Source organism: Cygnus olor, chromosome 7, assembly GCF_009769625.2.
Source record: "Cygnus olor isolate bCygOlo1 chromosome 7, bCygOlo1.pri.v2, whole genome shotgun sequence".
Lineage (NCBI taxonomy): Eukaryota > Metazoa > Chordata > Aves > Anseriformes > Anatidae > Cygnus > Cygnus olor.
This window is the reverse complement of record NC_049175.1, coordinates 5,804,200-5,830,478: the sequence shown is the minus strand read 5'-3', so window position 1 is coordinate 5,830,478 and position 26,279 is coordinate 5,804,200. Positions and strand designations below refer to the sequence as shown.

The following is a 26,279-nucleotide window of genomic DNA, read 5'->3' as shown; positions in this document are numbered from 1 at the left end:
GCCTGCTTCAGAACAAATAAAGTATACACCAGCTATGAACAACACATTTGGCATGTATCTCATTTTACATAGCCTATTTTCAGCTAATTTCTATCAATTTTCTAGATATTATTCACTGGATAGAGAAGGACTCTAATAAACACATTATTTTTTAGCTAACATTAGGTATTGCAGAAAGACCAAAACCATTACAGAAGTGTTCCTTAAAGGGAAAGTATAATAATTTTGCATAAACATAGTGAAAATTGTAGACACACACATTTCAAGGAATCCATTTAACCAATATAATGTAAGTGTGTCACCTACTGAGATGAAAGACAAGCTCAGTCTTAACTCCTGATACCTCTTAGGTTTGTTTTATAACTTAAATTATTCTAGTGACATGTAGGCTCAACAGATTCATTGGTTTTAGTGACTGTTCTTTGTGAATATAGCTGGCCTAACCATGCAAACCAGAAACCACACATCAGTCTTTCCATTGCTTTTATGGCATTTAAACAGAAATGGAGGAAATGTTATGCGCCCTCCCTCCCCCATCAGACTATGTTCAAGTTTCTATGGAAACCTTGAACACCTGTGCAGAGAAAAGAAGAAGAGGGTGAAACTGTTCTCCCTGTTTTTCACCATTTTCCCCTTTCTCTGTTTGATTCAGGTAGAAATGTTTTATGTATAATTCACTTTCTGCTTTCACTCTTCATGTACCTCCAGGCCTGGGGAAATTTCCCTCATTGTATTGTCTCCTATTGGCTATCCAGATGATTTTGAAGTGTAATGTCTAAAATTTAAATATTTTCAGGTGCTTGGTCTTCATGACTTTATAGGTTCTTATTTCAAGTCAGCTTAGTACAAAAAAAAAGCCTGCTAGAAACTCTACATACTCAGGACTGGCAATTATAACTTACATGATCCTTGGAGATCTTCTTCAATTACTGCTTGAAAATGCTGAGATATACTCCCATAGAAGTTTAGAGATAGTACCAGACAAAGCCCAGAATGGATATAAATGACATGCACCAAACAGATATCTAAATAGCCTTTGAAGAGTTAGGTTTCTTCCTCTTGAGACAAAAAAAAAAGAGAGACTACTGACTATGTGAACTAAACATAAACAGTGTTTTGTACTAAAAGCAGTTTTAGCCGTAGACCTTAGATTACTGAGGAGACAGAAACTAGAAAGCAGCTCAAATGTAATTCTTATTTTGTTGTCCTTCGATTTTTATTTCAGTCCTCTCTACAGCCAGGTGCAGCTTAGCCCTGTGTACATGCATAAAACAGTGGAAATCAATGTGAATTTCAATTTCATTAGAACCAGCTGCTGGATGATTTTGAAAACAACCACTTATGAACAAGTAAATAGTATAATTTGCCACAAGAGGTTTTGAAAGAATCAACTACTTCGTAGTCTATAAGTCGTTCAAAAGGATTCGGATGAAGGTCACTACAGGCTACACTATTCTTCCCTGATTTGCATGATTCTTGTGGGACTGATCCCCACCTACCTAATGAAAAAGCAATAACAATTTGATAAAAGATTTAAATAGATGGACCAAAGTTTTAAAGCTTCAACAAATTCTGTGACCATAATTCTTTTAAGGTGACCTTGAAAGAGATGAGAAATACAATAGATGGGAAATCATCCCTGTTTACTCTAACCTCTCAACATTTTGTAATGGGATTCATATTGTCCTAAAGACTTGATTCATGATGCAGTAAAAGGCTTGAATGTAAAATATGTCTTTAAAATGTCTACATGTGAGTGAAAATAGGTCAAACTTTGTGGAGGAGCTCTTACTCTATGAGCAAGACCCTACACAAGATAATCAGGACTCTGCAAAGGTCTTCCATCAGTATATAATGCCTTTATTCACAGGAGTGAATGTGGGCAGTGGTTTTGTGAGTGCCTGAAGCATAAAGAGCTTTTTGTGTAGGTACATGCAAAGACACTGGACAACTACAGTTAATGATCTTTGCCTTTTAAGTGTTATAAATGTTCAGTTGCTTGAACACCATAAACTCAGATGAAAAATGCTGTTACAGTACTTTTCTTCAGTTGTCTAACTGGAACTGTGCAGGTATCAGAAATGGCATTGTGGCTTTATACGTTCACAAATCTATACAGATACACACTGACTAGTAATAATGAAAACAATTAATAAAATTTAATTTCATGTGTTTTGTTCAGCATTTTGTGTCTCCATTAGTCCTTATAGTATAACCGTGTTTATGTCCTGCAAGCAGAACACATCTGGTATTCTTCCAGAATACCTGGTATGCTGTGCCATTTGCTTTTCATTGCTATAAGCTGCTTGTTTTCATCTCTTTGCTCCTAGTACTTTTCTTAACACCACAAGATTTTATTTATATCAGGTGACACCATTTGAGTTCTCTCTTACAGTAAAGAGTCTCAGCACAATGAACAAGCAAAGGCATTTTTAATGCATTTTGCAAGTAGCTCTATCATTGAAATAGACTGTTTCAATACTATTTTCCTGCACTGATTCCTTGATCTACATTTAGGCTAGAAGTATTGTAACAATTTTCAAAAGACTTTGCATGGAACAAATTCTGTCTAAAGTAAAGCCTTATCATGAAGTACCAAATCCTCTAGCTGTGTTCGATCACAAAGATCTACATCTACAAAAATAATTATCTCAACATTTCTAATTAAGTAGAAAATATGCAGCCATTTTGTTTATACACACTTCTTATATAAACTGAACTTCAAGTAGCTGCATGTTTAGTTGGAACCAGAAGGTGCAAGTCTTCCATTGCGTTATTCACAGTAACCCACTAGCTTTGTTGGAAAGAAAAAATTTGCTGAGTAAGGTTGACCACTGGCTACTTTAATCCCAAAGCCTCAGGCAAGAGGTGAGCAGCGGCTTAGGTGTAGGTATGTACTACATGGCAGGTTCTTGAAGCATGACAAAATACTGATACACTTTGAATGAGTATTATCTATTTATCATTTATATCATTTACTCTTTCACTTCACTGAATTCCTTTAAAACTGTGAAATGAAAACAAGTGGTAATATGTAAATTAAAGTTCTTTACCAGTCACAGATAAAAATGAATGTTGCAGTAATATTTTGAGAATTGATCAAAACGTATTCAGCTGGAGGAAATACTGTTCTCTCCAGTCTGAGATGATTACACATGGTAGAGTGGCGACATACATTAGCTTCTCCATTAGGGAGTTAATGCGATCAAGCTCTTGCAGGCCAGCGTAAGTTGTCACTTCATATTGTCTTTTCCTTTGGACACAACTGTTTCTAGTTTTCTCTGGATGACACAACACTGCAGGAAGTTAACACTTGACATCACAGTGAGTTTCAAGACGTTTAATTAAAAAGGGCAGAAATGTGCAAGAAACGAGCAAGAATCCCACTTTTCTAATTCACTGTGTCAGCACAGACATAACTGACTTTGTCCAATGAAACAAGCAACCCCTTAAAAGAGAAATAAATTTCTTTGCTATTACTGAGCAAGCTGTGGCCATCTTCATATAGATTTATAACTAATTCATTAAGACTTCATGACCCTGTTCTCTGAGGCTGCATAATCACCATGACATTTCATATAACACACAAAATACTGATAAAGAACAACGCTGAGCAGTTACTTAAAAGCATGAGCCTAGATCCATGAGTTAGTATAAGACGATGTGAAAAGTAAAACAGTTACTGAGACTAAACCCTGACACATTTGCAATACTAGATTTTTTAATTGTATCAGTTAAGCCACTTAGAAAACAATTTGAAAGCATACATATATATACACATATATGTATCTGACTTCTCTGGATTCATATAAAGTGGTTCATTAATTTTGACTGTAAGAAGCAACTGACATAAAATAATTAATAGTAGAGGAAATATTATTGCGTGTGCAGAAAGACATGCTACCAGTATTAAGTCAACACATTTCATTCATTAACAAAAATGCAAGAAACATGAAGACAAGATTCTTATATACCTGCAATGTCTCCATTTAATCAAATATTCCTTTTCAACTCAAACCGTTTTATGATTCTATAAAATATGAACTGATGTAGTTTGCTACTGAAGTACCTTCAGTTCTGTAGGTTTCAATGCATCACCACATTTGCAAAGTGCAACAAATATTTTTTGACAATCCATATGTTAATATCTTCCCTTTAACCACCTCTGACACCATCCACTGTACTGTTTCTCAGTGATGTCTTCTCTCCTTCACCTGGCCAAGAGACCTCATTCTAAAATCCAAACCTTTATCACCTGTGGTTTTTTTTGTTTGTTTGTTATTTTTGTTTTTATTTGTTTGTTTTGGTGGGGGTGGAGCTATATCAACAAAACAGTAGAAAGCTTCAAATTATGCAAAGTGACATTATTTTGCTAATTTCCTGAGCAACAAGCCAGATTAAACACAGACTTTTTTTTTTCTATCTTTATACCAGCTTTTGATTAAAGTTCAAATGCTCATTTCCTTCCTTTTGGGATTCTCTATGGACAAGTCAAAAATTTAGCAAAGCTCAAGGAGGAAGCCCTTTACTTCTTTAGCATGCTGAGACTCTCTACTGCAAAAGAGAAGTAAAGATGTACAAGATTCTTGTGGGGTCTGAACTATGGAATAAATTCCTTCAGAGCCTCAACAAACTTCATCTTTTTTACTTTTACTTTACTCAGAAAATTGTCCCTATCTACTCCACATTTTGTCTCACTTGAATAAAACACAGAGTAAATGAAACAAATATTATAAAAACAGTTTTAATACCTTATTAAAAGTTGAGAGTCCACATGCTTTTCTCCTGAAGAGAAGATGAAAAAATTTTGTGATTCTGTGAAACGTAGATCCACAGGGTGTGTCATAAAAACCTTAAAGGAAAAGAACATTTTGAATACTATAAGGAAACAAATAGCATAAACCATCAAGGTGTACTTCAAAGGACAAGGGATAATGGCTTTAAACTAAAAGAGGGTACATTTAGGTTAGGTATAAGGAAGAAATTCTTTACCTCGAGGGTGGTGAGGCACAGGAACAGGTTGTCCAGAGAAGCTGTGGATACCCCATCCCTGGCAGTGTTCAAGGCTGGATGGGGCTTTGAGCAACCTGGTCTAGTGGGAGGTGTCTCTGCCCATGGTAGGGGTTTTGGAATTAGATTGGCTTTAAGGTCCCTTCCGACACCAAGCATTCTATAGTTCTATGACAAAATGCTTTTACTATGAATTTAATCATTTTCCCATACATCTAATTCATACCTTCTTTCCTATTTGTTAGTTGTAATTAACATTAATTACATATAATAAATGCAACTACTTCTAGAACATTTTGACACAACCTACTTTGGAAAAGATATTTAGTGATATGACTGAAATACAAAATGGATGAGCATTATTCTCTGGTTAGAGAAGAGTATTTTCCACATTTCATGATCTGCTCGGTAAATACCGCAAAATAGACTCTGGGAATGAGTTTGCACGAGGAAGAAAACACCGTTCTTGATAATAAAAAAATCAAGGAATTCAGACCTTGCTAAATAGCATAGAACTGAAATGAATATCACAGGAAGAGGATATGCAATTAAGAAATCCCAGAAAAAGAATGTAACATCATTTTCTTTTGTCACGTGATCTACCAAACATTTAACCTTAGACCTTTGCCTGGGTGCTGCTGCCTTTTACAGAATTCAGAATAAGGATGGCTGACAGCTGAGATCTCCTTCCCTTGGCTGGGGAACTTGTATGGTGCACAAAAGACAGTTGAAAATACTTTTTTTTTTTTTTTTAAAATTATTATTACAAATTTCCTGTATACTTATATTAAAAGGCACCACTAAAAGTTATGACCGTTAACAGATAACTGTCAAAACCAGCTTACATCAGAAATGTTGGATCTTTCTTTCGCCTAAAATAACAGTTTCTAGGATTTTGTTTCTGTGCTTATGTAGTGTAATGAATCAACTCTCTGTACATTGAATCTGTCATTTACAACATGTATTTTATTTCATTTTGTGTTGTTCTACCCAGAGGCCATAACTATTTAAGCTGAAATGAAAAGTTATCATCTTAGGTTTATTGTGTCCTGACAGAAACAATTATGCCCAGCTGAACAACAACAAAAAAGCCCTTCTTAATTATCTTGTCCAGTGAGTCCCATGGTATAGTCAGGATTTGTTGTAAGAGTTAATTAGAAAAAAAAAAAAAAAAAACTTTTTTAAAAAACAAATTTAATTATATGGCCTCTGAAATGTCTACACTATGGCAATAATACTTTTTGGAGCAAAAAAGTGGTAGACTACTTTCAACAAGACAGAACAAGAAACCCCCCTATACTTTTGACTTATTTGAAAATGGTCTAATGGTGAAAACATTTTTAAGTCAAAAAGGGACATAATGAAAGGAGAAAAGCTCGGCCATGGAGATATGATCCTCTGTAAATTAAGGAGTTCAGCTTTTGATTCATTATTCTTGCAAATCTTTTATTTACTAAGAAATTTGCAAAACGTCACTGAATAGACCATATGTGACAATTTGTAATAGGTCAATACTGAATTCTTTCCTTAAAACAAACTTTATAGTTCTCTGGTATGGCTGTATCTGCCATTCCCCATAGTGAGAGAGATGAACTGATCTCACAGCAATGTCTGTTCATGCCTTTCCAACAGACATCTTCACAGGTCAAACAGAAGGACACACAGCTCACAAATGGAGCACGATAAAAAAATAAAATTAGGATCAACGAAAATATCTTGCCAGTTCATGCCAAGTTCATTTGATCAGTTTAGGGAAACCTGAAATAAAATAGTTTGAAATATTTTGATGCCTAACATTTCAAAATAAAAATCATTATCAAATACACTTTTTATGTAGCTCTGATAGAGTAAAATGAGATTATATTAATCATTTCAGTGCTTTAATTTTTCCAATTAAAGATTAATTCTTTATGTAGTATGAACATTTGGCACCTCTGTGGCCTTACTTTACCTTGCCTAGTGCAACTGCTGCAGTAGTTCTGCATGTAGCCTGCTTATACATGAAGAATAGAAAGCTCATTAAAAAGGAAAGCTAGCTTACAAGATTTCTTGAGAAGCTCTTTTTTCAATGCTGCTTCCAGAAATTAACACTTAGCACAGACCAAAAATCTGCAGTTTTCATAGCACAAATGCAGATTAGAGATTAGAGACTAACATCCACTTTGGAATGGGTATCATGGATGTTTTTGCTGTTACAAAACTTGAATTCAAAGCCAAGAAAATTATTACATGTAAATAACAATTCATTTATGCAGTGTCCTACTGTGAACTGCAGTCTTTTGTAGCATTTTGAGCAACAGTTTTAGCCCTGCTGTACCATTTTTATGCCAGCTAAGATGCTTAGAACATCATAAAGTGTTATCCTCTGGAGAAGAGACATCTCACTGGAGTAAGATGCACTAATATGGAAATAAAATTGTCAGAAATGGTAATGGTGCTAGCAGAGAGATGATGTGCTCCTTCTCTTTTCAAAAATGAAATTTTCCTTGCCTAGAACAGCCTGTTATAATGCTGAAAAATAAACGTGAATTACAGTGGAAATAAACACAACACATTTGTGTTAGAATGATCTTCACCTCCTGCTACTGTGAAGAGAAACATCAGAACACTCAAAAGTCACACAGTACATGAGAAATGCAAAACCTTAAAAGTCACAACATCAAAACCAGTTGTGATTACAGTTACAAGAATTACAACCATTATTAGCATTAAAAAAAAGTGGGGGGGAGTGGGGGGGGGGGGGGGGGGGTGCGGATTTGTTCCCATTCTAGTGGATGGGAGTCCACTAGAATGAACATAAATTGTCTTAATAAGGTAAAACACAGAATTGTCTGTGAAGAGAACAGGGCACTAAAGTCGTTAAGTTTCTAAAATACAACTGAAAAGAGTTGGAACTTGAAAGCATGACTGTAGATATCTAAAGAAATAGACTCCATTTACATCTTGCAGTATTACTCGTGTCAATTAGTTTCCTTTAAAAAAAAATAAGACAACATATAAACTATGTATCACCTTTGTTTTATTACTCTTTTATTTCAGCTGTGTCTTGTGCATGTTAGATTTATTTTGACATAAAAATTCTTACCCAGACACAAAACAACAACAAAAAAAGTCAAGGCTAAAAATAATTCGATGGTGATTCCCAAACTTTTGAAACTACTTGCAACTAGTGCAAATACCGTAATTCATAGCAACAATATATGACAGGAGTTTCCCTTATTCAATTGCCCTTATTCAATTACCCTGGTGTGACTCAATTTCTTATAAAGAATTATAACTATGATTCTCTAGTTTATGGAAATTAGACACTACAAAGATCTTCTAAAAATCAGATTATTAATTTTTCCTTATTGATAATATCTGATGAAAACACTACTTTAAACCGTTAGTATATATGAGTAACACTGTAGGTTGCATTATAGCAACTTTTAAAATAAAAGAACAATACCATTGCTGAAATAAGATAATTTCAATGCTACAGTTTGGTAGCCTTTAACTGCTTCCAGTTGTGGTAAACGAGAAAGGAATCCAAACAGAGAAATACCTTCCCAGATATGCAATACACATTCTGAAGTAATATCATACTTAGGCACACTTAGCATATGTTTTTTATTGGGGAAAAAAGAACATTTGTGCTGCACAGATGTGTGTTGAATATCTTTCTGGCTAATACAATAAGTACTTTTATTTTAGACAGCAAAAAAAAAAATCTCTTATAAAATTCTTGTTGAACAAGAAGCCTGGAAATAATGATACATAAACACAAAAGATGTCACCAGGTTCCAGCCCAAATCTCAAGGTGATTAGTATCTACCTCTATAATGGCTTAAAACTTCATTTATGTTACGAATTGAAGCCCAGTGAGAGACTGAGAGGAGGACTGAACAAAATGTAATCCGCATTTTGAGCATTTCAAGTCCATGTTTTCCTATTCAGGTTTTCAATTCAGTTCATCAAAAGCTATTATTTAAGGAAGAAAACAGTAACAGAACAGCTCCTAGTGACAGAAATGAAAACAGTAATTAACAAAGGTATTACTTACTACAATCAGATAAACAGAATGGCTGTGCGATTTTCTTTTCCTGATGCACCAGAACCATGCATGGGGTGGGGATGGTGAACAGGGTGAAGAAAAGACATTTTTATTTTATTTTTTTCCATCTTTTGGGAAACTGGGAGGTCTGACTAATTAAAAGAAATGACAAACCGTGGGACAGTTGTTGAGTCTTTGCATGTCCCTCTAATATGGATGGTTTTGCTGGTTAGGATGCCTTGCAATTTACTGTCTAATATATAAAGGAAATCAAGACTGTTTTAGCATTATTGCATCCTAAAGTGGGTTGCTGTAGCATGTAACTTCTGTAACCTAACAATATATGACTTCTGCTGAGCCAGATAGTCTACCCTGATTGCTTAAACTAGCTCTGGCCAAGGAAAAGCATAGAAAAAAAGTGATGCAGATTGTATCAAGTACACGGATATCCCAAAATCACCCCGTGAAAAACAAATATGCAAAACCTAAATTCTAATTCTACTTTTTGATACAAATTTTTGATAAATAACAATTTAATTCCAAATCATAGTTGACCTTCTACAATATGGTCTAGATCTGAAATACTCTCATTAACTGTGTTCTTTTTTTCTCCCTTGTTCCTGTTACTGTTGTTAACCAGAAGGCTAACCAGAAAGGGTTAGTTTCTGGTAAGACTTTTGACTAAAAATAAACATTCAGCCACTCAATCCCCTTATCTTTTTACTTAGAAAAAAATGGTTTCTCCCAGAGCCTATAAATGATTCTGACCTAATGAGATATCATACAGTGCCTCAGAGCACTTCTCTTCTAAGTAATATGGGATTAAATGATTCTTTAGCTGAATCTTGTCCTGTTCAGAAACACAAAAAAGGAACATATAAAGCTTGCCCCCTGTTGGCATCTGTAGCGCTGTCTAGGTTTGGAAGATGTGTCAATTCAACAGTTAAAGGACAAATGTATGGAGGAAAAAGCTGGAAATCACTCCAGACCAGCAATTCTCAAAACTGTAAAGCCACAAGAATTCACCTAAAAATGAGCCATACCAGTGCCGATCTCAGCACAACCTTTTCTAAGCCTGCAACTTGCCACTCCTCACCCTCATGTAAGATTAGTGCAGGGCACAACTGTGCTGTGGGGCTGTTGTGGAGCTGTGTCTGTTTTCAAACAAAGGTTCTGACCTCTATCTCTTGTTAGCATCATGCTTGGCTGGCATTGCCTGCTCTGTTGTCATGAGAGGGTCAACACTTCGCACCTGGCTAACAGGTGCTTCTGTCATGTATTCAGGAAGCTTCTGCTTTACCAAATTACATACTAACAGAGAATACGGAGTTTGTAATGCTCACATTGCAGCAAAGTTTTAGTGTATTCATGACCTGAGAAGTTTAAAACCAAGCAGTAGCAAGCTGCTGTTTGGGGAGTCCACCTTGAACTGTCCCGCTAGCCGTGCCACACAGAAGCCAAGACTTATCATCTTGGTTTGGCTGGAAAGAACAGGCTCAGAGAATGGTTGTTTGTTTGTGTTGGTTTCTAAAAGGAAAGAAGCTTTCCTTGCCAAGTAGTCTTTCATGTTCTTGCAGCTTTATTTCAAACAAATTCATAGTTTCCTGTATATATATTAATGTTGTGAGATTGCTCTTTCTGTCACAGAGATAAAACAAGAATGGCCACATAGAAATCACAACAGCAGGTGCCAGATTTTTCAAGTTGGCTGCAGCCAAAATGTTAAATTCTGCAATTTCCTTAGCCCAAGAAGCATAACTAAATGCAAATAAACATAATTTTGTTCTTCAGAAATTGGGATTCTTTGATGTGTTCATTTCCAATAATCTTTTAAGGGAAAACCATAGACCATACTGTTCCTATATGTTAATTCCTACAAATCCAACCAGGAAACATACTCAGATTAGGCTCAGGCTGTAGAATGGAGACTAAAAATTGTGCAAGGTTTAAAAACTTGTTAGTAAGTACTTGAGATAAATCCATAAAACTGATAAATAGATTCATCAGTCAGATACCTTGTGGACAATAATTTAATCTGCTTTGTGTGTGTGTGTGCACATGTATATTTTTTTCTTTTGTAAGCAGACTTCATTTTGACAGAACATTTAGAAATAGACCTTGTAAAAAAATTAGAAATGCTAATGTGACTAATAGCACAGTACAGGAATGGTAATGACATGCTGGTGAAAGAGTAATATTATATGAATGCTTCAGATTAGATTAATTAACTGTCTATATATAACACAGAATTCCAATGGATTAAAATTCCAGTTCAAGAAAATAATGATATAGTTTTGGAAGTTTATCTCTCCTTTCTCAAGTAAGAGGACAGCAAATACTACATTCTAGGAGAAATCAGAAAGGCTACGAGGGCTGAAAAAACAACTATAATCAAACTTCGGTTGTCCCATTATTACTGTAACTAGGGTAAATGAACCCTAATAAAATGCTCATACTGAATTTTTACTTGTGAGAAGCAGCTGGATAGCATGGTCACAGGAAGAGAAGTTTCTGGTTAAGATTCAAGTTTTAGTTAAAACCATAGAAAAGCTACAGTGTTACAGTAATCATAATATCCTTAAGAGTCAGCTTCTTTGTTGGTATAAAAAAAAAAAAAAATCCAAAATAAGGACAACAATATGGCTTAATCTCCAAAGGAAACTACATTGAAACATTGAAACTTGCTGGAAAGAAACAAAGGATAAAATATTTCCCAGTTTCTGGATATGACTGAAAGTCACTGTATTGGAACTTTGGAATAAATGCATCAGGTAAAACTTGAGAAAGCCAAAATGAAACAAACATGGTTAACTAGCAGGGTTCTGTTTTTTCCACATAGCTACAAATCTGTACTTACAGAATCATAGAATCATAGGATATCCCGAGTTGGAAGGGACCCATAAGGATCATCTAGTCCAACTCTTGGCACCGCACAGGTCTGCCCAAAGTTTAGACCATGTGACTAAGTGCATAGTCCAATCACTTTTTAAATTCAGACAGGCTTGGTGCAGTGACTACTTCACTGGGGAGCCTGTTCCAGTGTGCAACCACCCCCTCGGTGAAGAACCTCTTCCTGATGTCCAGCCTAAACTTCCCCTGCCTCAGCTTAACACCATTCCCATGGGTCCTATCACTGGTGTTTACAGTGAATAGGTCACCTGCCTCTCCACTCCCCCTCGTGAGGAAGTTGTAGACCGCGATGAGGTCCCCCCTCAGCCTCCTCTTGTCCAGGCTGAACAGGCCCAGTGACCTCAGCCGCTCCTCATACATCTTACCCTCTAGGCCCTTCACCATCTTCGTCGCCCTCCTCTGGACACTCTCCAACAGTTTAATGTCCTTCTTGTACTGTGGTGCCCAGAACTGCACACAGTACTCGAGGTGAGGCCGCACCAGCGCAGAGTAGAGCGGGACAATCACTTCCCTTGACCAACTAGCGATGCCGTGCTTGATGCATCCCAGGATACGGTTGGCCCTCCTGGCTGCCAGGGCACACTGCTGGCTCATATTCAACTTGCTGTCAACCACAACCCCCAGATCCCTCTCTGCAGGGCTGCTCCCCAGCGTCTCATCGCCCAGCCTGCATATATACGTATATACGCCCAGCTACGTATAGCCAGGGTTGCCCTGTCCCAGGTGCAGGACTCGGCACTTGCCTTTGTTAAACTTGATGTGGTTGGTGATCGCCCAGCTCTCCAATCTGTCCAGATCTCTCTGCAAGACCTTTCCACCCTCATCAGAGTCCATAACTCCTCCAAGTTTGGTGTCGTCGGCAAATTTGCTCAAAACACCTTCTAGTCCTATATCCAAATCATTTATAAAGACATTGAAGAGGACTGGCCCTAAAATGGAGCCTTGAGGGACCCCACTAGTGACCATCCGCCAGCCAGATGTGGCACCATTTACCACAACCCTTTGAGCCCTGCCCGTCAGCCAATTGCTCACCCATTGTATGATCGTTAAGTTGTATGCTGGACATTTTGTCCAGTAGGATCCTATGGGAAACCGTGTCAAAAGCTTTGCTGAAGTCCAAAAAGATCACATCAGCTGTTTTCCCTTGGTCAACTAGATGGGTGATCTTATCATAAAAGGAAATCGAATATGTTAGGCAGGACCTACCCCTCATGAACCCATGTTGGCTGGGACCAATGACTGCATTGTCCCCCAGGTACGCCTCAATAACTTCAAGAATCATCTTCTCCATAATTTTACCAGGCACTGACATGAGACTGACAGGTCTGTAATTGCTAGGGTCTTCTTTCTTACCCTTCTTGAAAATTGGGACAACATTTGCCAGCTTCCAGTCTACTGGGACCTCTCCAGATTCCCAAGATCATTGAAAAATAATTGAGAGAGGTCCCACGATGACATCAGCCAGCTCTTTAAGCACCCTGGGATGGATCCCATCCGGACCCATGGACTTGTATGGATCCAGGTGGAGCAGCAAATCCCGCACACGTTCAGGGTCGGTTGGGAGTTTGTCATTCCCACCGTCATGGTCCTCCCCCTCAGGGCACCCAGGGTCCCAAAGCACATCTTCAGCATTGAAGACAGAGGTGAAGAAGGCATTAAACGTCTCTGCTTTGCCTATGTCATTGTCTGTGAGGAGACCCTCCCCGTCAAGTAGTCGACCTATGTTTTCTTTGGTTCTCCTTTTTCTGTTAATATATCTAAAAAAAACTCTTTTATTGTCTTTCACAGACATGGCCAGCTTCAACTCTAGTTGGGCTTTGGCCCCACGAATTTTCTCCCTACAAACACGAACAGCATCCCTGTATTCCTTCCTCGTCACCTGACCCTCCTTCCTGTAGCCGTACACTTTCTTTTTCCACCTAAGCTCCAGTAGAAGATCCCTGGTCAGCCAGGCCGGCCTTCTGCCCCGCCTGCCTGCCTTCCAATATTTTGGAATCGCCTGATCTTGTGCTTTCAGGAGGCAGTGCTTAAAGACTGACCAGCACTGATGGACGCCTATGCCTTCAAAAGCAGCTTCCCAGGGGACCTTGCTGACTAGTTCCCTGAGCAGCCTGAAGTCTGCTTTCCCCATATCCAGGGCTGAAGTTTTGGTGGTAGTTTTCCTTCTGTCACCATAAATTCTAAACTCAACCACTTCATGGTCACTATGACCAAGACAGCCGCCAATTGCCACGTCTCCCACAAGACCCTCTCTGTTCTCCAGCAACAGATCAAGGAGGGCACCTTTCCTAGTTGACTCCCTTAGCACCTGCACCAAGAAATTATCACCTAGGTGCTTTATGAACCTCCTGGACTTGCTCGTGTCAGCCATGTGGTTATCCCAGTTGACGTCTGGCAAGTTGAAATCCCCCATAAGGACAAGGGGAGTTGATCTTGAGGCATCTCTTAGTTCTGCAAAGAATAATTCATTGGCGTTGTCGTCCTGGCCAGGTGGTCTGTAATAGACTCCCACAACGACATCCCCTTTATTTGTTCGTCCCTCAATCCTTACCCGGAGGCTCTCAACTTTGCCATCCCCAACTTGAAGTTCCATGCAGTCCAGCCCATGCTTCACATACATCGCCACCCCGCCACCTCGCCTACCCTGCCTGTCGCTCCTGAAGAGCCTGTAACCATCTATTGCAGCACACCAGCCACAGGACTCATCCCACCAGGTTTCGCTTATGCCGATGATGTCATAGCTGTGAGACTGGGCCAAGACTTCTAGCTCATCCATTTTATTCCTCATACTGCATGCGTTTGTGTAGAAGCACTTCAAATGTGCTTCCCTATGCACAGCACCTTGTGGAGCTGACCGAAGGACCTCACTGGCACACAGTCCCTCTGATTCTAGCACACCATCCCTTAGCTCATCACCGGTGTGCCTGGTTTTATCCCCTTCCCCCTTCAACTCTAGTTTAAAGCCCTATCTATCAGCCCTGCCAGATAGACTTCTTACTTCACAGATAATTTGAGCTGCATGAAAGTTTACTTAGTAGAGCAGAATAAGAGTAATCACAGAATCACAGAATCGTCTAGGTTGGAAGAGACCTCCAAGATCATCTAGTCCAACCTCTGCCCTAACACTAACAAGTCCTCCACTAAACCATATCACTAAGGGCTACATCTAAACGTCTTTTAAAGACCTCCAGGGATGGCGACTCAACCACCTCCCTGGGCAGCCCATTCCAGTGCCTAACAACCCTTTCGGTAAAGAAGTTCTTCCTAATATCCAACCTAAACCTCCCCTGGCGCAACTTTAGCCCATTCCCCCATTAATTGGAGTAAATCCAATTGCTAGAGAATTAAAGGGAAAACTTAGAGAAACCTCAAGAAATAGCTAACAAATAAGAATTTAAATACACATCTGTCTCTGTTTTTTGATGAAGTAGCAAGACACAACTAGGTTCAAAGCATGAATTTAAGACAAAGTTTTACCTCTAGTTTTTTTGTGGGTTTTGTTTGTTTTTTGAACAATGACTTGATTTGGGCTGATTCATAACATGCTAACTGTCTTCTGTAAATCTCCAGGAAAGATGATTCATTCCTTGCTGTATAATTCAAGTACATGTTGATGAATATCCAGACTTATGTTGTTGTTCTAACTATGAAAGGCCCTAGTGACACTGAAAATGGAAATACACAAAAGATAAGACAGTTCAATAAAGCTTGTGGAATAAGCAATGTAGTGTTCTAGCTTATCTGTTTTAACTGCAAAAGGCAAGTACTTTGGAGTCAGATGATTTCAATTAATACAACAGAAAGCTCAAAACTATCTGTTGAAAGAGAAGATCTTCCTCAAATGTTGAATTAATTGCACACAAAGTGTGGAAATTTCACTAGCACCGAAACACAGGTCCAGCAATTAGGTGACAATCTTATCTCTCTACCTTTACATACTGCACAATCTAGTCCATTTTAAAAGTCTATTCAGGAAGAAGATGACGTGCCAAAAACAGGCAAATATAGTGCATCCTTAGCAGGAAAGCAGAATGGTGAAAAATTAATACTAACCTACGTATAAAATATCCACACAGTGGCAAACGTCACTTTTTCACTTTTGGCTGTCATCACAGTTTGCCAGCCAGGAATCAGACAAAGTGCCAGTCCCAGCACAGTACCACAAACATAGCCTGTCTCGACATTAATCAAAGCATTTCACCTAAAATGTGACGAAAGCACTTAGAAAAAGTTTTCTTGACCTGTGTCAATGATGCCTGCAGATTACTAATTCTCATTGCTCCTTTTCATAATGAGAATCTGTCACCAAAGCCACCAGGACCAGAAACATTTCAGAGAAACTGGGCATGTCTGACGCCCTTGGGAACCCTGCATCTTCCCTCTGCTCTGTCTGGATAATGGGTAGGGAACAAAAGGAAGGTATAGTAGGCTATAGTAGACTTTTTTTCTTCTCCCTCTTAATTTCAACCTACCCTATGAAAAATCTTTGAATTACTGCAGAGAGTTATTTTAGTTTATGATAGGCCTTCATGCCTTTCTTAAAACAAAAGGTGCTGGTTTATGTTCTGAAAAAAGTGGACCAAGCTGAGGAGCACTTGTTGTATACATCAGTAATTTTCCATTTCTGAAGGGAAATGAACAAACAGATAACCAAAGCCTGAAGTTATCTACAGTATTTAGGACTGCCTGATGGAGTTGCAAATAATTTCTCTGGAAGATAGATTAATTTGTTCAAGCACTGAATGAAAGGGAAACAGTTAAATTTGGACCGATATGGATGAGGAATTGTGATTCTGTTTTGCCAAGTCTTTCCTCTACTTGGTTCCAGAAGAGGAAAATAAATAAATAAATAAATAAATAAATAATAAAAACAAAACAAATAATATTAATAAAAAAAACATCTGGCAACAGTAACATATTAAAATGGAATGAAGATGTTTCCATTTCATTGCAATGACTTTCCACAGAGTTGCTTTTGCTAGGATCTTCAAAGCTTATGCAGAAGAAACTTCATGAAAGGTCAGAAAGACATACAAAGCAATGTGGATTTTGTAACCCATTTCTTAATACTGAAAGAAATATAGGAAAATTTTCATCTCTAACTTGTGTGTAGGGGAAACATATGCAGTAATTAGAAATTTGACAAAATGTAGAGGACAAATAGAATGGGACATAAACCCAGAGAACCAAATGAACATTTTAAAATAACAAGGACTGACAGCAAAATGTAGTGCAGGCATTTAGTTCAGCTTGGTTTTGAAAACTTGGACCAATTTGAAAAGTGACAGAATAGTGAAGCACCAGCCTTGGGGCATCAGAGAAAGTTTCAAAGATTAAGTTGTTTTCTTCATAACTGACGTTAATACTGAGTTTGCTGTATGGGCCAGCAGAGCACCGGGAACTTGGCACTTAATTGTGAAAGATCTGTTTGCTTTAGCGCCTGCTGGTGCTCACTGCCAATCTGTCTTTTTGCTGTATCCCTTTATTACTGCTGTTTCACTGTAAGCTTCTACGGAGCAAGTGCTTTGTATTGGTGATGTGCCTACACTGTCTGTAGCACAACTCAGTGTCTAATAATTCTAAACATTGGGATTACTGCTGCTAATAGGCTAGAAGTACAATTTTCTCATTTACACTATGGGTTATGGCATGAATCATAGCATGTCATTCATCACTGTGAAGAAAATGCCTTGGCAAACGTCAGGATTTTAGTGTGCTTGTTGACCTAACTAGCTTTGCCTTTGACAAATATTTATCACAAACCAATAGCACAGCAATTTTGCATTTTCCCTTATCTTCTTCTTCAAGCAAGTTCTCTAAACAGTGATTATAACAAAAATAAATAAATAAAGAAGCCTCTGAAGGCAAGAAGATTTTTGAACTTTACTATATCATACCGGTACAATTAATTTCCTGCTATTGATCTTCTACAAATTGTTGTAATAATGCTAGGCTGACAAATTAAACACTACTAGAAATATTTATTATATTCCTGGAAGAATGACGATAAAGATGATGATATGATGAACATGACTTAAAAGCACTTGAATTGAGCCTGGTCATTTCTGCATTGAGAGGTGTTTTTTCTTAAGCTTTTGCAATAAATCAAATTAATTGTTGCAAAATTAAAGAAGAATCCAGTAACAGCAATTACATAATTGTAGAAATATATACATATATATATATTTTTTTTTAAATGGCGTTTGTTTCCTGAGACTGCTTACTACAAATTGTGGGAAAAGTCTCTGCCCTATTCATACCCTCATAATAACTCCCACTGAAGAGAGACAGTAAGAAAGGTGCATACCACCCAGTTTCTTTTATAGTTCTGGTACTATATTTGCAAATTATACCCAGACAAAAGAATGCAATTAACTTCACTTAAACTATTCATGAACATACTCAGCCAGAGAAGAAAATAATTCATATGTGAACATGGGTAGGGAAAGTGATGAGGGTTTAAGTATTTGCTTGGAGGACATGGGATGGTGAAGAACAGAGAGCAGCAAGATAAATTAGAGGACTTCAGAATAAATTCTGAAGACACTGCATTTTAACCCCTGGCATTGCACTTTGATAGACTTTCCCTGAAAATTCCTGGCCAAACGTTGTTCACAGTTGCAATGGTTTGCAGCTGTCTAAAACAATTAGTAGCTACTCCCTTTCCTCCAAGAGAGAATTTGGCCTGCAATGGTCAGCCATGCCTCTGTGTGAAGAGGGTCCCTTTATTTCTGCTCCTTTTAATCTGCCTCATCTTCTTGATGAAGTGGACAGGCCGATAGTGGACAGACTGTACAGTTCTGAATGTTGATCCTGTGACAGAGTGTATTCTGCAGTGTTCCACATACTACTGAAAATATTTTTTCCTTCAACTTTTTTTTTTCTTTTCCATAATTTTTATCAGTAAAGATTGCTTACCTCAAACCTTACATTAAATCTTAATTGTGCACTTATTGTGTACTTTTTACTGGGGGGGGGGGGGGGGGGGGGGGGGGCAGGAGACAATAGCAACAACAAAAATAAGATCTTAAAGTGTACTACTTTGACTACTTAGTTGAAAATGGGTCGTGAAATGTTTCTAGATAAAACACATATCAAATCACAAGAAGTTCTATAACCCTAAATCTTAAAGATCTTTAGGTAAATCAGAATTTAATTTTGATGTTTGTCAAAACAAATTCCAAATAACCTGCTGGCTTGTTTTGTTAAAAGCATATATCCACGTTCTGTGTTTGTTAATGTTACTTTTGGTAAAGCTATGGGTTACGCCTGAACCAATATTCATCTTGCTGGCATTAAAAACTGGATTTTGTTAAGGTATGATATACTTTTCTTCTCAAAAAGGATTTCAAATAGTTTCTGTATAAATATATTTTTTAAAAAGTGTTTTAAAAACATAGTTATTGGAAAAGATACCCAAAGACTGCACAAAAATTAATCAACATACTTAAGCTGAAAATTCTCAGATTGCCTACACTGTCTGTAAAACTTGGAAATTCTGTTTATCAGGTGAAAGTAATTTCTGTTAGAAACACTTTCATAATGTTGCACAGTGCTGGAGTACTTACTAGTTTAGTGGCCTGAAATCTCCTTGTCATAGTGTCCTTAATTCTGTCCAATTTGATAAGCTTGTACACCTGCAAAAAAAAAATATATATATATATATATTTATTACATTTGTACTTTAAGTAACTTTTTAAAAAAAGAGTACTTAAAGTATTTTTTAAATGTACTTTTGTTATGTACAAGAACAACGTTCATTACTCTGTGTAAAACCAGATAAGCTTAAGTGAACAGGACATCATGTTTGGTCAGATAGTAGATTATTTTTGCACTGACATAATGATATCTTTAAACTTAAGGGATGTTGAGGTGTGATAGCTGAGCCATAGAGAGAGGTCTAATCTTTCTAAGCGTTGTCTTATTTTACATGTGCTTTGAAACTTGTTCAAGTTACCCTTACGGTGCAATAATATTCCATGGTTTCTTGGAATAGAAATGCCAAGTTCATCACACTGGCTTTATCTATAAAGTTTCGGTTTCAAAACTTCTTTTTATTTCAGCTTGTTTGAAAGTGATCAGCATCGTAATCGATGCCTCTCAGGATGCATCTGACAGAATTTCAGTAAGATCATGAAACTACTCGCATCAAAGGAAAGACCCTGAAATGGGATACCACCCTCACCGAATTCAGTGTAAAAAATCCCAGCTAAGGCAATGGTCAGCCTTCTCCTATGGGCTTACAATATTATGTTTTCTCCTAAATAACTGAGTCTAGATGTGCAGTTCTAGTCTGAGTTACCACAGAGAAAACTAAAGCAAATTATTTCCCCACCATATACAATATCATTTTTCTGTATTTGAGTATCATACAAAATGAACTATTAGCAAACAGCCAACAAAATGTATTCAATTATGTGGACTATGGTTTCAGTTAAGATCATTGTAGAGGGAACAGAGGACAATTTTCACAGATTAGTATACCCCTGGTATACCAGTATAATTTAATAATAATGATAAATAATGATAATAATGAAAAGGCACTGAGTAAATCAGATATTAGATACACTGCATATGGAATCCTAGACACAGCAACTCCTCTCATTACAGTTTGATCACAACTTCAGCTCTCAAGAATGAGATGATTGAGGCTGCATGAGAAATTATTTTCACCTATATTTTCTACTATTTTTGTATGCCAATATGGGTATTTGATCTTAAAAAAAAAAAACAAATTTTTATACATATTTTCAGGAAGAATTTAAGGAAGCTACCTATGAAAGGATGAAAAATTCTCTTCATCAATCTGCCAGAGAAGGGAAATTGCAATTGTTACAGCTTAAAATTTTATGCAGGTTTTATTAGACTCCATAGAAGCTTCTCGATAAAATATTACTTTCCAGCGACAATTACTGGAGATATTATCCAGAAGGTGAAGACATCATTCAGATCTTATTGGCATTTTATGTATTTAGGCTGTCTTTTGCTATTTAGTTACAGAATCATTCAGGAGTTTATACATAAATAAACAGTTTTGGAAAGCAAAGATTTGCTCTGTCTCTAGTCACTGACGGGTATTTCATGCTACAAGGGTTCACAAGAATAGTATGGTTGATCCTATTTGCTTCATAATATTTGACCTGAATGAAGTGAATAAATATCCCCAATCAGAGAGCAATTTGAATATAACTTCTATTACCATATTATTATAACTTCTTTCAAATACTTACTAAACCATTGATTATATTGCTAATCATATCCTTAGTGATACTATATTTCTAGTGTATGGACGCTTAAGCATGGTTAAGACCATGGATAGAATCATGCACTGCCTTTGGTAGAAAAAAATATCTTTGCCTTATCCTTTGATTACTGCCTCTTTCTAATACACATACCAAATTGCTTCCTTCTTAGCTTTAGTTCAATGTCTATATGTATAAGAATGTATAATGTATAAGAAGCAGTGTGGCCAGCAGGTCTAGGGAAGTGATTGTCCCCCTGTACTCGGCTCTGGTGAGGCCGCACCTCGAGTACTGTGTTCAGTTTTGGGCCCCTCGCTACAGGAAGGACATGGACGTGCTCGAGCGAGTCCAGAAGGGCGACCAAGCTGGTGAGGGGTCTGGAGAACAAGTCTTACGAGGAGCGGCTGAGGGAGCTAGGCTTGTTCAGCCTGGAGAAGAGGAGGCTCAGGGGCGACCTTATCGCTCTCTACAGTTACCTTAAAGGAGGCTGTAGTGAGGTGGGGATTGGTCTGTTCTCCCACGTGCCTGGTGACAGGACGAGGGGGAATGGGCGAAAGTTGCGACAGGGGAGTTTTAGGTTGGATGTTAGGAAGTACTTCTTTACCGAAAGGGTTATTAAGCATTGGAACGGGCTGCCCAGGAAGGTGGTGGAGTCACCATCCCTGGAGGTCTTTAAAAGACGTTTAGATGTAGAGCTTAGCGATATGGTTTAGTGGAGTGCTTAGTGTTAGGTCGGAGGTTGGACTCGATGATCTTGAGGTCTCTTCCAACCTAGAAATCTGTGTCTGTGTCCGTGTCTAGGATTTATCAATAAAAATTGAAAAATGTTTATTTTACTTTTCCCTCTACAATCTCAATTGTCCATTTAACAAAACCAACCAATATATCTTTTGTCCTTGGAATTTTCTAAAAATTTAGCCCAAAACATTAGAGTTCTTCCCTGACACACTTAAGATCTTTATATTTTCTGGAAGATAACATCCACTACATTACAGATGGAAAATGGTTAAGGCAAACAATGTCTAAATGAACTTTTACTCAGGGATACAAATCAAGTTCTCTAATTTATGCACCTCTCTTCTCTCACCTGCTTGCCTTCATTTTTTTTTTCAAGCAAATGGAAAAAACAGTAGGTTCTGTTTCTTTGTTTATTTTTAGTGAGTCCATCCAATATTTCACCTGTTGACATTTTGCCATGTCATTCTTTAAAAATGTGAACAAACTTAATAAGCTGCCTCTGCCAGCTTTTGGACACCTAACAACTCTTTTAGCCAAAGCCTAATATGCTGCAGTTTGTTGAAGTCCATGGGAATAGCATATTTTGTCAAACTTAATCAAGTGCCCATCTGCTTTCTACTTAAAGAATAATTTATCCTTCTTAGCTAAATAAACTTACTCTTGTTTATTTATTTCTTAAACCTTCAGACTGATGTATTGATTGTATAACTGCTGAACTTCTACAGGGCTTGTAATTTTGTCAGAGAAATGAGACAATGATTAAGAATAAGGTCATGTACCTCAGAGCCTTCTTCACATAAGCCTACGTAAGCCTGTGTAAGTTGAAAGGTCCACTTTATTTAAAGAAATAAATAAACTCAGGTGACTCAGTGTCAGATTTCAGTTACACTATTCTGTTCTACTTTAGCTGAGACTTCCCACTGGTCACTATATCCTGTATTTCAGGATTCAAAAAGGTAGGACAAGTTCCATTAGTATAAAGGAAATCTCTCTGTGGACCTGGTCCCACATCCATTGACTTCCATGAAAGAACAAAGAGACAAAGACTAAAATGACTTCAATCAAACACAATATAAAAGATTCTGACTTACTTCTGATTTACTTCTAAGTAATCTCATGTAAGAACATGAATCCTTGATACACTATCTACACATTAATAATATATATATATTTAAAAAAAAAAAAAACACTTTAAAATCATTAACTTTTTAGAAGATTTCAGTGCATAATTTCAGAGGATTATTACTTTGATGGGGAAATATTTATCTCTGCTGATAGACTGTGGATTTTGCAAGGTATTGATCAAATTCTTCAGCTTTGTTTACGCTGTTTAAGAAAAAAACAAACATCAATTTTCTTGGTCTGTAGTCACAGCCATATGTAGTGAAAGTAAACATGCAACGTGTTTAAATCCCAAGGCATTCTAAAGAAAGCATGTATCTCAGTGTTCATGCCTAAAAATCAAACTATGATTTATTTGGTAGCTTTTTTTCTCTAATGTGATTTTTTTTTTTTAATTTTAATGTTTAATCTGTGAAATAAGTGTGAACGTTACACTGCGATTTTCAATTTCTACTTCTGTTCTTCCTTTATCACAATGTACCGACTGGATGTCATTTGCAGAAACAGAAGAGAAATCTAGAGAAACCACTGGGGTTTTCAATATTTCAGTAGTCATAGCAAAAAGAGGCAAGTGGCAGATTAAAGAAGAAGGGCTGGAAACCTTGGAATCTGTTAAAACTTCTTTTCTTTCCTTTTGTTGTTCTTTTTCTTTCACCCCCCCCCAGCCACAGCTCTTGCTGAGACCTCATGATTAGAAAACTCAGACCATGACAACATTGACTAGCTAGGTAGAGCATCTTAGAGCATTTAGTCTGATACCAATAAGGAAAATTATGTAATTACTTCTGTGTATGGGGTTCTAGTTGTAAGGAGTACCCTCGCTGCAAGATGGCAGATTGCCATCTGGCTGACTGCCTATGAACGAGTGTCTTGTTGAGAAGTTTTAGAAAGCCTGGTATATTCCATTTATAATATACGTTCTCTGATGTAAAAGCCCCAGTTTGTGATTTTAGAATGTACTTTTTTACTAATACTAATTCATGCAAGCAAAATTTGTTTCTGGAGATGAAACACTACAAGTAAGAACAGAAGGGTTTGGGGGATTCATGAGTACAAATACAATGAGAGAAAAAAATGTTACACCTTGTCTTCAGAATATAATTCTAAAAATCCTAATAAATATTCCACACTATTTCGTATTCAAGATACAATTCTGCAAGAACTTAACTACATGCTTTACTTTGTAAGCTAAAACGGTTGCAATAGAGACACGGACTAATAGAGAGCTAAAGTCTGGGAGCAAATCCTTGTGGAAAGAAAATCACACATTAGGCTGACATTTTACTATTTTGCTGGAATCCTCAACTTCAATGTGTAGCCTATATTTACACAATCTGATATATTATGCTTTTTTTTTTTTTTTCCTCCTTCCCTGTGTCCTGAAAGACATGGAGTCCTGTATTAACAGTAGAATGGTGGAAGAAAGGGGTTTGGAAGATTTCTTCTCCTTGTTCCCTCAGCTCAGCTAAAAGGTACTGGTCAAACCTGCCAAGATGTTGTCTGACATGCAGGAATAATAAACACCCAGTGCCTCTAAAGGCAATTCTGGCATCTTCTAGTTATGACTGCAATCGTTAAAAAACTCCCCACATTTTACATGAACGAACCTCTCTATGATGAGACAGCCACAAGGGAAAGGAGTATATAAGCCTGTATGCACAATAGAAAAATAGGGCTGTATATGAAGAGGATATTTCAACAACAACAACAAAATCCTAGTAAGTTTCTTTAGTTTTTTAATGATCGAACCTATCAGGGAACACTTATTCTTCACTTTTGAACTTAATTCAGTGTGCAAGAAAACCCAAACACAAAGCAAAAACTAAAACCCACCAGCCGTTTGCAACACATCAGTATCCTCCCCCCCGCCTTTTTTTTTTTTTTTGATAAAATTCCTGCAGTGTTTTATTGTTTCACTCTTACTTATTTCTTATTTTTAATCACAGTTTTATTTTCTGTCTTCTTTGATGGAGAATCCCACATGGGTAATAGCTTTGAAACTAGCAGGATCTTTATTTAGGATATATGCTAGTGTCATAATAGCAATGACTACAGACAGAATGCAACATAGACACTTCATTATTGGCTCCGGGAAAATCGAACAAGCATTCTTTCAGGAGGTTATTTACCTAGAAGCTAAACAACTGATAATATGATCCATACTTTCAAAATTATGCTGGTATAGTTTACTTCATAAAATATTTGAAGCAGATACTCCCAGGCCCATCATCCTCCTATATGCTGTACTGCATATAATCTCATTTACATTATCACAGACAGCACATCCAATAAAGTATACATACATAGAAAATGTAAAGCTCAGAATTTCCAAAAGCTGGGATTTACTTCTACAGGAAAGGACGTTCTTCATCACAAGGGTTTAACATGCACAGAGTTAAATCCAACGTTACTTGATCCATTTACTGCATGGAAAGGTAATAACCACACCTGTCCATTCAGAAGATGGGCCTTAATTTTCAAAACAGGAGAAAGGTTGCAGGAGGACTTGAAATCCCTTCCTGACTGAGGTCAGAAAAATCAAAGACAAAATGAAAGAGGATAAGGTTAGATGTCACTTTTTAAGGAAAACAAGGAACAAATAAAATCTAAGAAATTTCTCCAACCTCAAGTTTTCATCTGAAAACTGGGGTTGCAGGATATTCATTAAAATTATGTTTGACTGTGTCCTTGGCTAAGTATCCGCAGTATAAAGAAGCATCAGCATCTTCACTAACACAAGGCGAAGTTGCACAGTACCTGAATAAGAAGGGCAGTGCAGGTTTTGTGACAGTGACCATGGCCAGCCAACAGCCCGATTGTCTGACCAATCAAACAACGAGGCCAGTCTGAAGTGAACCAGGCAAGGCGCTAGAGCAGGCACAAGCAAACCTGCAGCTTGTGTCAGGCAAGGGCTAAGGTGAAGAGACTGAAGTAAAATGCAGCTCTCATACCACAGCAGAAAGGAATTCCAAAATGCTTCTCACAGCTGTTTCTTCCCAGAGCAGTCAGATCTAAGGTCACACACCTGCACCATACCTGATCTGAGCTCAAACACAGACAGCTGAATCCCTTGCAGATAAGAAAAGATCTTGCAGGACATATTGGTTCATTCCTGGTCCTGACAAGGTAGCTACCAGCTGGGTGTTTGAGAAAAAAGATGAATTGGGCCTTCTGAATAATGTTCTTACCAGCTGCCAATAATGTCTTTACGAATGTGCATTACT

General features: G+C 37.5%; 1 long non-coding RNA gene across 1 annotated transcript; it reads right to left on the bottom strand.

The window, feature by feature from the left end:
* Window positions 1-1,974: 1,974 nt before the first annotated feature.
* On the bottom strand, window positions 1,975-26,058 carry LOC121073176. The gene is made up of 4 exons (XR_005821538.1): window positions 25,813-26,058; window positions 19,522-19,590; window positions 4,752-4,852; window positions 1,975-3,296 (listed from the first exon to the last, which is right to left on the bottom strand). It is a non-coding gene; the product is annotated as an uncharacterized LOC121073176 (long non-coding RNA).
* Window positions 26,059-26,279: the final 221 nt, after the last annotated feature.